Source organism: Rattus norvegicus, chromosome 19 (genome assembly GCF_036323735.1).
Source record: "Rattus norvegicus strain BN/NHsdMcwi chromosome 19, GRCr8, whole genome shotgun sequence".
In the NCBI taxonomy this organism is placed as follows: domain Eukaryota; kingdom Metazoa; phylum Chordata; class Mammalia; order Rodentia; family Muridae; genus Rattus; species Rattus norvegicus.
In genome coordinates this window covers 14,883,799-14,894,325 of record NC_086037.1, presented here as the reverse complement: position 1 = coordinate 14,894,325, position 10,527 = coordinate 14,883,799, and the positions used below count along the sequence as shown (strand labels likewise).

General features: G+C 44.9%; 1 non-coding gene across 1 annotated transcript; it reads right to left on the bottom strand.

Moving 5' to 3' along the window:
• Positions 1-1,506: 1,506 nt before the first annotated feature.
• LOC134483713 (U6 spliceosomal RNA) lies at positions 1,507-1,613 on the bottom strand. Its single transcript, XR_010060597.1, has one exon. It is a non-coding gene; the product is annotated as a U6 spliceosomal RNA (small nuclear RNA).
• Positions 1,614-10,527: the final 8,914 nt, after the last annotated feature.

The window sequence follows — 10,527 nt, the reverse complement described above, 5'->3', positions numbered from 1 at the left end:
AATTTCTTTCTTTATTTCTTTCTTGACCAGGTTATCATTGAGTAGAGCATTGTTCAATTTCCAAGTATATGTGGGCATTCTTCCTTGATTGTTATTGAAGACCAGTTTTAGGCCGTGGTGGTCCGATAGCACGCATGGGATTATTTCTATCTTTCTGTACCTGTTGAGGCCCATTTTTTGACCAATTATATGGTCAATTTTGGAGAAAGTACCATGAGGTGCTGAGAAGAAGGTATATCCTTTTGCTTTAGGATAGAATGTTCTATAAATATCCGTTAAGTCCATTTGGCTCATGACTTCTCTTAGTCTGTCTACATCTCTGTTTAATTACTGTTTCCATGATCTGTCCATTGATGAGAGTGGGGTGTTGAAATCTCCCACTATTATTGTGTGAGGTGCAATGTGTGTTTTGAGCTTTAGTAAGGTTTCTTTTACGTATGTATGTGCCCTTGTATTTGGGGCATAGATATTTAGGATTGAGAGTTCATCTTGGTGGATTTTTCCTTTGATGAATATGAAGTGTCCTTCCTTATCTTTTTTGATGACTTTTAATTGAAAAATTGATTTTATTTGATATTAGAATGGCTACTCCAGCTTGCTTCTTCTGACCATTTGCTTGGAAAATTGTTTTCCAGCCTTTCACTCTGAGGTAATGTCTGTCTTTGTCTCTGAGGTGTGTTTCCTGTAGGCAGCAGAATGCAGGGTCCTCGTTGCGTATCCAGTTTGTTAATCTATGTCTTTTTATTGGGGAGTTGAGGCCATTGATGTTGAGAGATATTAAGGAATAGTGATTATTGCTTCCCGTTATATTCATATTTGGATGTGAGGTTATGTTTGTGTGCTTTCATTCTCTTTGTTTGTTGCCAAGACGATTAGTTTCTTGCTTCTTCTAGGGTATAGCTTGCCTCCTTATGTTGGGCTTTACCATTTATTATCCTTTGTAGTGCTGGATTTGTAGAAAGATATTGTGTAAATTTGGTTTTGTCATGGAATATCTTGGTTTCTCCATCTATGTTAATTGAGAGTTTTGCAGGATACAGTAACCTGGGCTGGCATTTGTGTTCTCTTAGGGTCTGTATGACATCAGTCCAGGATCTTCTGGCCTTCATAGTTTCTGGCGAGAAGTCTGGTGTGATTCTGATAGGTCTGCCTTTATATGTTACTTGACCTTTTTCCCTTACTGCTTTTAATATTCTTTCTTTATTTTGTGCGTTTGGTGTTTTGACTATTATGTGACGGGAGGTGTTTCTTTTCTGGTCCAATCGATTTGGAGTTCTGTAGGCTTCTTGTATGTCTATGGGTATCTCTTTTTTTAGGTTAGGGAAGTTTTCTTCTATGATTTTGTTGAAGATATTTACTGGTCCTTTGAGCAGGGAGTATTCACTCTCTTCTATACCTATTATCCTTAGGTTTGATCTTCTCACTGAGTCCTGGATTTCCTGTATGTTTTGGACCAGTAGCTTTTTCTGCTTTACATTATCTTTGACAGTTGAGTCAATTATTTCTAAAAATATGGAATGCTTCACGAATTTGCGTGTCATCCTTGCGCAGGGGCCATGCTAATCTTCTCTGTATCGTTCCAATTTTAGTATATGTGCTGCTGAAGCGAGCAACAGGATAGACATTCTTTATCAGCAGGTCTCAGGGTAGAACTGGATATGTGACCCTGTTCTACAGCACTGTCCAGAGTGGTAAATGCAGCTTCTGAAGAGGAATGCAGGCCTTGCTTCTAGACCTCCACCTTCCAGGCCTGTCTGGAGAGCCTGATGCCCTGGCAAAAGAGACTCCTTCTCTCCAGAGGAGCACTGCAGTCAAATGACATATCAGTGATGAAAACTATCAGTCCCCAAAGGCATGCCACTGAGCCGAGATAGCCTCAGTCATGCACCTCTGCCCATCCCCAGTTCCTCGTGTCAATAACTCAACCCTTTCATGAACTAGATGGCAATACTTGAGGCAGGATGATCAGTAGTTTACTGACCAATCTGGGCTCTATGAGACATTCTCCCTGAAATCAGAGCCAGCAGGAAATTCAGTATGAAAGCTCTTTGTAGCCAAGCTGAACAACCCGGTTCAGAGCCTGGGACCCCACACGGTGGGATAAAGTGACTCCCATGCTTTTTCTTCTACCTTCAACACTCATGCTTTGGAATGCACACCCCTACAATGAGATCAATACACATGGAATAAAAATTAAACATAAAAATTAATGAAGACAATGCAGACAAGGTTTGAAAGGATCCTGGGAGTCCTCACTCTGCACTTCCCTTTCCTTTGCCTTGGGAACATCACCTGCACCAGAGGCTGAGACTTCCTCCAAGAGAGAGAGGAGAGATGCACTGTTCATTCCACTGGAGCTGTGCAAAGACCAGAGCCACCCGCCTTTTTCTGACAGTGGGAGCTGGGCCCAAGTGTGGGCTGCTCCTACTAGAGGCACCACAAGTAGAGGACCACCTTCCTCAAACCTTCCTGGAAGTCAGAGCACTGGCTATGGACGTCCCTCAATCCTCAGAGGACTCTCTTTCAGTGATGGCTCAGAGCCTCTTAGGACAGAGAGGGACCAGAGCTTCCCCCCAAAGCAAGATCCCGGTCTTATCTGACAGGTATGAGGGCTTAGGGATGGGACAGAGGATGTGACAAGGTTACATGTAGCACAGGGGATAGGTTAATAAAGAAATCAAAGAGGAAAGAAACCTGGAAGATTCCTCATCTGTTCTTTTTGCTCTGTTCGTAGGGATGAGGTGGCAGTGTGGGGTAGAGGACTAGGACACAGCACAGCCTTCTCTGCTCATGGTGAGATTTCTAGGCTGCCTGGTCACTGTGACCAGCATCTTTTCAACTGTGCCATTCTACTACCAAGGCTGACACAACTGGTAGACCATGTAGCAATAGGACTGTACTGACTTAGGGACATTTGGAATCACACAATGATCATGTGTCACAGATGGGTTTCTTTTTTTAGAAAAGGATTAAAACAAAAACTATTTATTTTGTCCATATGAGTGAGTACACTGTCCCTGTTTTCAGACACAACAGTAGAGGGTAGAAGATGAGACTAGAAATGGTTATGAGACACAGTGTGGTTGCTGGGGATTGAACTCAGATCCTCTGGAAGAGCAGTCAGTGGTCTTAACCACTGAGGCATCCCTCCAGCCCCAGTATATTGTATTCTCAATATTGTTTGTTTTTATTTCTTTTCTCACCTATGTCTGTATGGCGTTTCTGTGAGTACAGGTACTCATGTGCCTGTGTAAAGGTCAGGGACAACCTGAGCACAGGTCCTCACCTTCTACCTCTCGTCCATGGCTGTGTATGCTAGGCTAGCCCTTCCCCTAATCCTAGAGACTGTCCACTTTAGGCTCCTGTCTCCCTGTGGGAAGGGCTGGATGACAGACTCTACTGCATCCAGGTTCATGTGGCTTCTAGGGACCTAAACTGTTGTTGGGCTTGTTCAGATGAAAATAAACACCATTTCACAGCCCTGGCTGGGCCAGGCAGCGCACGGGTCTTTGCTGCTCTTGCAGAAGACTTGAGTTCAGTCTCCAGCACCAGGGTCAGGTGGCTCACAACCACCTGAGACTCCAGGTCCAGGGACTTCCAAGCTGTTCTGGGTAAACCTACATGGCAAAAGCAGGGCTGGGAGCTGGAGGCTTCTGGTGTTGGCTTCTCCCTGCAGTAGGGGGCAAATCATGGGCATGTGAGGTAACATGGATCCCTGTAATTCTACAAAGTGCAGAAGCTCCTGATGTCCCTCATGGTGCCCTAGAGCCTGTCCACCACACATGGAGGCTTCAGGAACATGGCCTTTTCCTGACCTGTGTGCACTCTGCATCCTCACTCTCTACCCCCTGCTTTTTGGGGTTGGAAGTCTCAGGTGTAGGAGGTGCCTACCATAGGCCTCTTCTCTCAGCATTTCAGCATTTTACCCACTTGACCTTCACCAAGCATCCTTTGCTCTACACAGTTACCTCAGCCTGTGACCCTCATCCTCCAGACTCTTGTGAAGCAAACACCCATGGGTGTGTAGCTCTCATAGTTAGCCAGGCTAAAGGGGAAGGCAGCAAATCCTTCATGAACTCTAGAGCTCCTGAGGCCTAGGAAAATGTCTATACCGGGGCTAAATTCATGCTGCCCTGTAAGACTACATTTTTCCTTTAAACAGAAGGATGTGTGGTGGTGGTGGCACAGGCCTTTGATCCTAACACTTGGGAGGCAGAGGCAGACAGATTTCTGAATTCAAGGCAGCTTCCTCTACAGAGCTAATTCCAGGTCAGCTACACAAAAAACAACACTGTCTCCAAGAGTAAAACAAAAAGAGAAAGAAAGAAAGAAAGAAAGAAAGAAAGAAAGAAAGAAAGAAAGTAAGTTAGGAAGGAAGGAAGAAAGAAGTGAAAGAAAGAAAGGAAGGAAGGAAGGAAGGAAGGAAGGAAGGATTCATATTTTGTATACAATGAGATGCCTGCCTGTCTATACCTGAACCACCATGTTAACTATAACTCTTGTCACATCTGTATTAATTCAAATACTGAAGGCCAAATGGTTAAATCTTAATGACTATACAATTTTGGGGTGGTGCTGAACAGATAGTTGGTTTAGTGGCTAAGAGCAGAAGACCAAGGTTCAGTTCCCAGTGTCCACATGGTGGCTCCTATTAACCTGTAATTGCAATTCTAGGGAATCAGTCTGGACTTCACGGGCACCACACATACCACATGGTGCACAAGCATTTATTAGGTGAAACACTCAGGCCCATAAAAATAAGTAAATAAAATATATGGTTAACAGACACTGTGATTCAGGAAGTTCTTAGTGACTTTGGTTATCATTTCTCTCTCCTGGAGACCTGTCTTCCTCATGCTCAGCCTCCCTGGCTTCTAGGACATTTCCTAGCTCTGTGGAGCATGAAGTACTCAACACCATAAGCCAAGCATTGCAAAGCCATCTGCACCTTCACTGCTACACCTTCTCCATGGCTGTGTCTAAAGGGAGAGACTTAAAATCCCACAGATGCAAGGCCAAACCTGTTGGGCTATGTGAGCCCAGCCACACAATAGTCAGATCTACTCCTGTCCTTGGCTATGGCCTGAGGCTCTTAAGACAAATTAATCTGAAGGATTTCAACAGCTATGCTGTTAGACCTCTCATTGCTCTGCCCAACCTACAAGCTCCTTTACTGGCTCAAATTCACACCCGAACTCCTCTCCTGCCTCAGCCACCATCAGCTCTTCTATTCCTCTCCATCTGTGCTCTGAATAATCCACACTAAGGTGGACGTTAACCTCTTGTGGACCTCCAGACGTATGCTTGTGATTACTCTTCATTGGCTGGTTTGTATGGGTAGGCAGGTTCTTCTAGTCTCATGCAGAACACTGCTGACACAATTTGGATCTTACAACATCCTCTTGATTGAGAATCCTGACTAATGACTGACTGAGACTCCCATGCCTGAAGTCACCCTCTGTCTCCAGTCCAAGATGAGAATCCCCTCCCTAACCCCAGGGTGTCCAGTTTCATCTCAGAAGCTAGACTCTGCACTGCCCATTACCTTTTGGTTCCCTGCCTCTAATTCTGTTAAATAGTTCCTCTCTTCTTTAAAACAAATTCATTTTGTTGTTTATTTTTTGAGACAGGGTTTCTCTGTTTGGCCCTGGCTATTCTGACAGACTCTCAGTAGATCAGACTTGTCAGGAAACCAGATATCTGCCTGCCTCAGCCTCTTAAGCACTGGGATTACTGGATTGTGCCAGCATGTTTAATTAAAAATTAATTAGTGGCAGTGCATGTTGGCACATGCCTTTAATTCCATCCCTTGGGAGGTAGAGGCATTGTGAGTTCCAGGACAGCCAGGGCTATAAATTAACACCTTGTCTCAAAGAAAACAAGCCAAAAATGAAACAAAAATGTTGCAATATGGTCTTAGGTATGTAACTGAGTCTGTTCTTGAACTCTGAATCCTCCCACTTTCACTCAGGTGCTAATCAGCAGGCTTCTGTCTTGACTTTCACTGCGCACTCAGGGCTGCCAGGATTGTTACCTCTCCCAGTGTAACTCCTGACTCTCTCATCAGCATCATCACAAAACTCCTGCTAAGAATTAAGGAAACCTGAATTCTAAGGAACAGTCAGAGCTCCAGTATTTCCAAAGCTCACTCTAATAGAGATGGATCCTATGCTGCAGTAAAATGGTCACAGCTGGAGGTCTTAATTCCAGGACTTGGGACAGAGGGGTTGGAGGATCTTGAATTCAAGGTTATTTTTATGTTATATTGTTGCCTAAAGCGAGTTGGGCTGCTACAAGATACCCTGTCTCAAAACTATACCAAACACACCTAAAATGAAACAGAGGAGTTTGAGTGGGCACAGATGGGAAAGCTTGGCACTTTATGGCTAAGCCACCTGCTGCCAGCACCAAAGTCCATGCACAGCCCCATTTCTGAGCTGTGTCTGTGACCCCACTTAGGAGCACGAACCAAAGTAGCTCAGATCCAGGGCTTTTGGTCTAAGAGGAATTCAGGCAGTCACACTTTGGATGCCAGTTCTCCAGCCCAGGATCTGGTCTTAGTCATGGCTTGGCATCCCTAAATTCCTCCCACCTGTGCTCTGAACTAACCCTGTGCCCCGTTCTGATGAATCTGCCATTCTCCATGGGAGTAGCCTCAAGAAGTCCCTCACATCTGAAGCACCACTCTGAGTGCACTAAATACTGCAGGGGAGGGGTGTGGTCAGCAGAGCACCCACCCCTTTCAGCTGTAGAACATTTAGCTCTAGAGTGAGCACTGCTGTGCATTGTGGAACTTAAGCAGTATCCCAGGCTTGGCCTGGGAAGAGCCTTTGACACCCACACTTCCTGGGGTGACATTGTCTCCTGAGGATAGAGTCAGGTCAGGAGCAGCAACTGATGTTCACGAGAGACAAACTTTCTTCACCACTTGCCCATGCTGGCCCTAGGATCTGGGATTTTTGGGTGACATGAGTGCTGAGCCCCCCAGGTAGATGGGTTTTCAGGGGTCAGGTGGTTATTGTCACCAAAGGTATCCACAAGGATAAGTCATACTGTACTAATTCCCATATTAGATCCCTTCTCACGGGTCACAGAGGCCGTGCTGGGTCCTAAATGTGGACCCAGGTTCCTGCGCACTTTTGAGGAGACTGGTCAGGGCTCAGGCTTCAGGCCATTTTGTTTGAATTATTTTGGGGGATTTTATTTTTACTGTTGGGGACAAACCTAGGGCTGCCATGTGCTGGGAAAAGGCTTTGCCACAGCTGTAGATCATCCCTAATTATAAACTCCTAAATTCTCCCAATCCTGGAACTTTCTAGGTCCCTCACATGATGCAACCTTTGGGGGATTCCTCACATAGAAACATGGGGTGGATTGCATCCCAAAGAGAGACAGTGGGAAATGTTCCCCAGTGTCTGCCAGTGGCTGTGGTGATGAGAGTGCTGACCAGTGGATGGCAGGGCCCATCTGAAAGCCTTTTGGTTTCCACTTGAGTGGAATCTTCACCATGCCTTTTTTTTTTTTCTTGAAACACAGGTTGCCCTGAAACTTACAGTCTTCCATCATCCTTACTCAGTTTCCCATGACTGGGATCACTGGCTTAAATTACTATGCCCATCTTTCTTTTTTTTTGTATTCATAAATCTTCTAAAAGCCAGAAGGATCTAGAATTTAAAATTTTGCGGTCCAAGGCATTTCCAACAGGGGATTCTTGACCTAGGAGTGTCCAGACCAGTGTTTATTGTGTGGCTACTTCATTCCCATACCAGCTTATGTTTGACAAAGAGTTCCAAGGTGTGATGTCACTGGGCATCAGGCGGTGTCCCAAATAGCAGCACCGACTCAGGTTGTAATTTAGGCTGGAGAAACTTACTAGGACCCTGGTAATCCTAGCACCCTGGGGCCTCACATGTCCTTAGTCTGATCTAGTGATGAATCAACTGCTCTTGAGGGTGGATTGGAATTCTAGTCACTGTGAGGCAGAAGCATTAGGACCCTACGGCCACTCTGGGCTCCATAGGAAGACCCTGTTTCAATAGTAAAAGGGGTCACCTGCGAGTTCTTACTGTCTTCCCTGAGGCCTTCCTGCTGGAGTTAGAATAGCTGTCTCACCAAGTTGAAGTAGAGGGCAGAATGTTGGTGCCTTCTATAATGAGGACTAGTGACAGATAGTCTATGGAAATTCTAGAAAGATCTACAGGTATGTATGTCCTGTGCATGGGAATTGCTGGCTTCCCTGTGTCCTTTGCCTTTAATTTGCAGTCCATGGGGCACCTGGGAATGTCCCAAAACCAGGCTGCACACAGGGCTTGTCCCATGATTCTCACTTGCACCCAGTGCCTGCCTGATTGTCATAAGTCTGACAGAGCCACTGTATGCTCTCCTGACACCTGCAGAGAGCAGTATATGGGACCCTACCATCCCCACACTGCCTATCAGTGTCTACAATGTCCCAATATGGCACTGAGAGATGGTCTAAGCTGCTTCCCGCCTATATGCTGCATCAGAATCTGACCATTCCTAATTTCCTCCTCTCACACCCACACTAGAAGCCCTGTACCCACACTAGCCCCAGCTGACCTGTTGCCTACTGACATCTCATGGACTCTGCCCCAATCCCCTGCCCTGCCCTGCCCTGCCCTGCCCTCACTCAGCTGACATTGTGAACATCTCAAGACAGTCACTGGACAATGGCTGACACACTTGTCTGAAGACTGGAAATGTTTCTCGATCTTGGAGAGGAAAGAAGGACCCTCCAACTACACTGTCCTCTAAGGCAGTTTATTCAGGTGAGGGATGACATGGATTGTTTTGTCTCACGTCACACATGTCAGTAGAAAATATCCTAGGTATTGGATGCCGCATTAGCATTAACAGAACAAAGCACATAGTGTTGGGAAGAATAATAAATATGAGTAGGATAAGAAAACCCCAAGCCTCTTCCAGGTCCTAAGAGGGCAAAAAGTACCACCAAACATAGCATTAATGTGATAGGTTGGTTAAATCTAGTTACTAGATTCTAGTGTGATGCCTGTGACACTTTGTGTGTCATGCTCAGCTTATAATGACTAGAGGACCTCAGCTTGAGGGTCACCAATGCCTCTCCCTTGCTTCTCCAGCTGCGGAGCATTGACAAGCCCAAATGAGACAGCATCTGTGTGCAGACATACTGGATTATTCTTCTTCACTTTATCTCTCCGAGTTACCTCTACTGACAGTAAGTCAGTTTAGTTCCATAAATTTGAAATGAGTCACGTGGAACATATACTTTCTCAATACAATCACAGATTTCCATGTAAAAGGTGAAACATGAACTGTCCCACCTAAGCTCTGGGCTTGCACAGACCTGCTCTGCAAAAGAAACATGTGGTCACAGCTGCAGTCTGCATTCACTATGGATGCTCTTGAGGACCTCCCTAAGCTGCATAGATTAAGATAATTATCTTGCTTTCTATCAAAAGAATTCATTATGCCAAGTTGGCCTGTAGAAGGAGGCTAGTCTCTTCAGTATTTTATCAGATGTGCATAATCTATATGATCATCGATAGTAAGTGAAAGATCTGTTTGGAATTGAAACTGAGTGATGCTGGAGGATGATGCTGAATGCACAATGAGCAGTGGAGGCACCAGAGCCCGGTGTGGATGCCTAGCAGGCTACCACATTGAGCAGGCACCGCTCAACCACCTGTACATACAAATCTACTGAGATCTCTCTCCTTAATGGGAGATGATGGCGTCCACCTAGTACAGCACATGCCCTGGAAGGACAAAAGCTACCTACAGGAGCTGTGGTGATGACTCCCAGGTTAGAGCATCTGCTGCTCTCTCAGAAGAACCACGTGGTCCCTAACAATCATCTACAATGGGGAATGCTATTCCCTCTTTTGGATCATGAGGGAAATGCACTCAGGAGTGGCCCAGACATACATTTGAAAAAAAAGATCTATTGAGTTAAATGATAAAAATAAATATAATCAGCAACGATAAAAAACACAGCATATGAATGATCAACTGAAACAGCACCTATAAAAACCTATTTCCCAAAATGACGTTGATGGTCATTATCTTTGTGGTTTAATACTAATGCTGTATTGTAAGAAAAACTGAGGCACACGGTTCTCCATTAGGATTATTCTATATTCCTTTGTGAAAGTTGTCATTTTTTCTGCAGCTCTACAGGCATGAGTGTGTGTTACTCAATATCTGGTGCACACAGTCAATAAGGAATGTGTGTTGTAGACTGATATAGACTAGGATGAGCAGAACACATGACAGCATGGATACAGTATGTCAGTGATTACATCATAAAGTGTGTGTCCATAAAAAAGTCACATTATCCACACAAAAGACACTATCACCCTGTGTACACCTTGGTGGCTTTGAATTCCCTATTTACCCATGCTGCCTGGACCATGCAAAGATCCATATCCAGCTGTCAGTTCTAAGTCTACAGGAGGGGAAAGGACCCTTGAATAAGATGGTCTTAAGAGTCAAGAGTTACAAATCAATTTTTATTCATAAGGAATA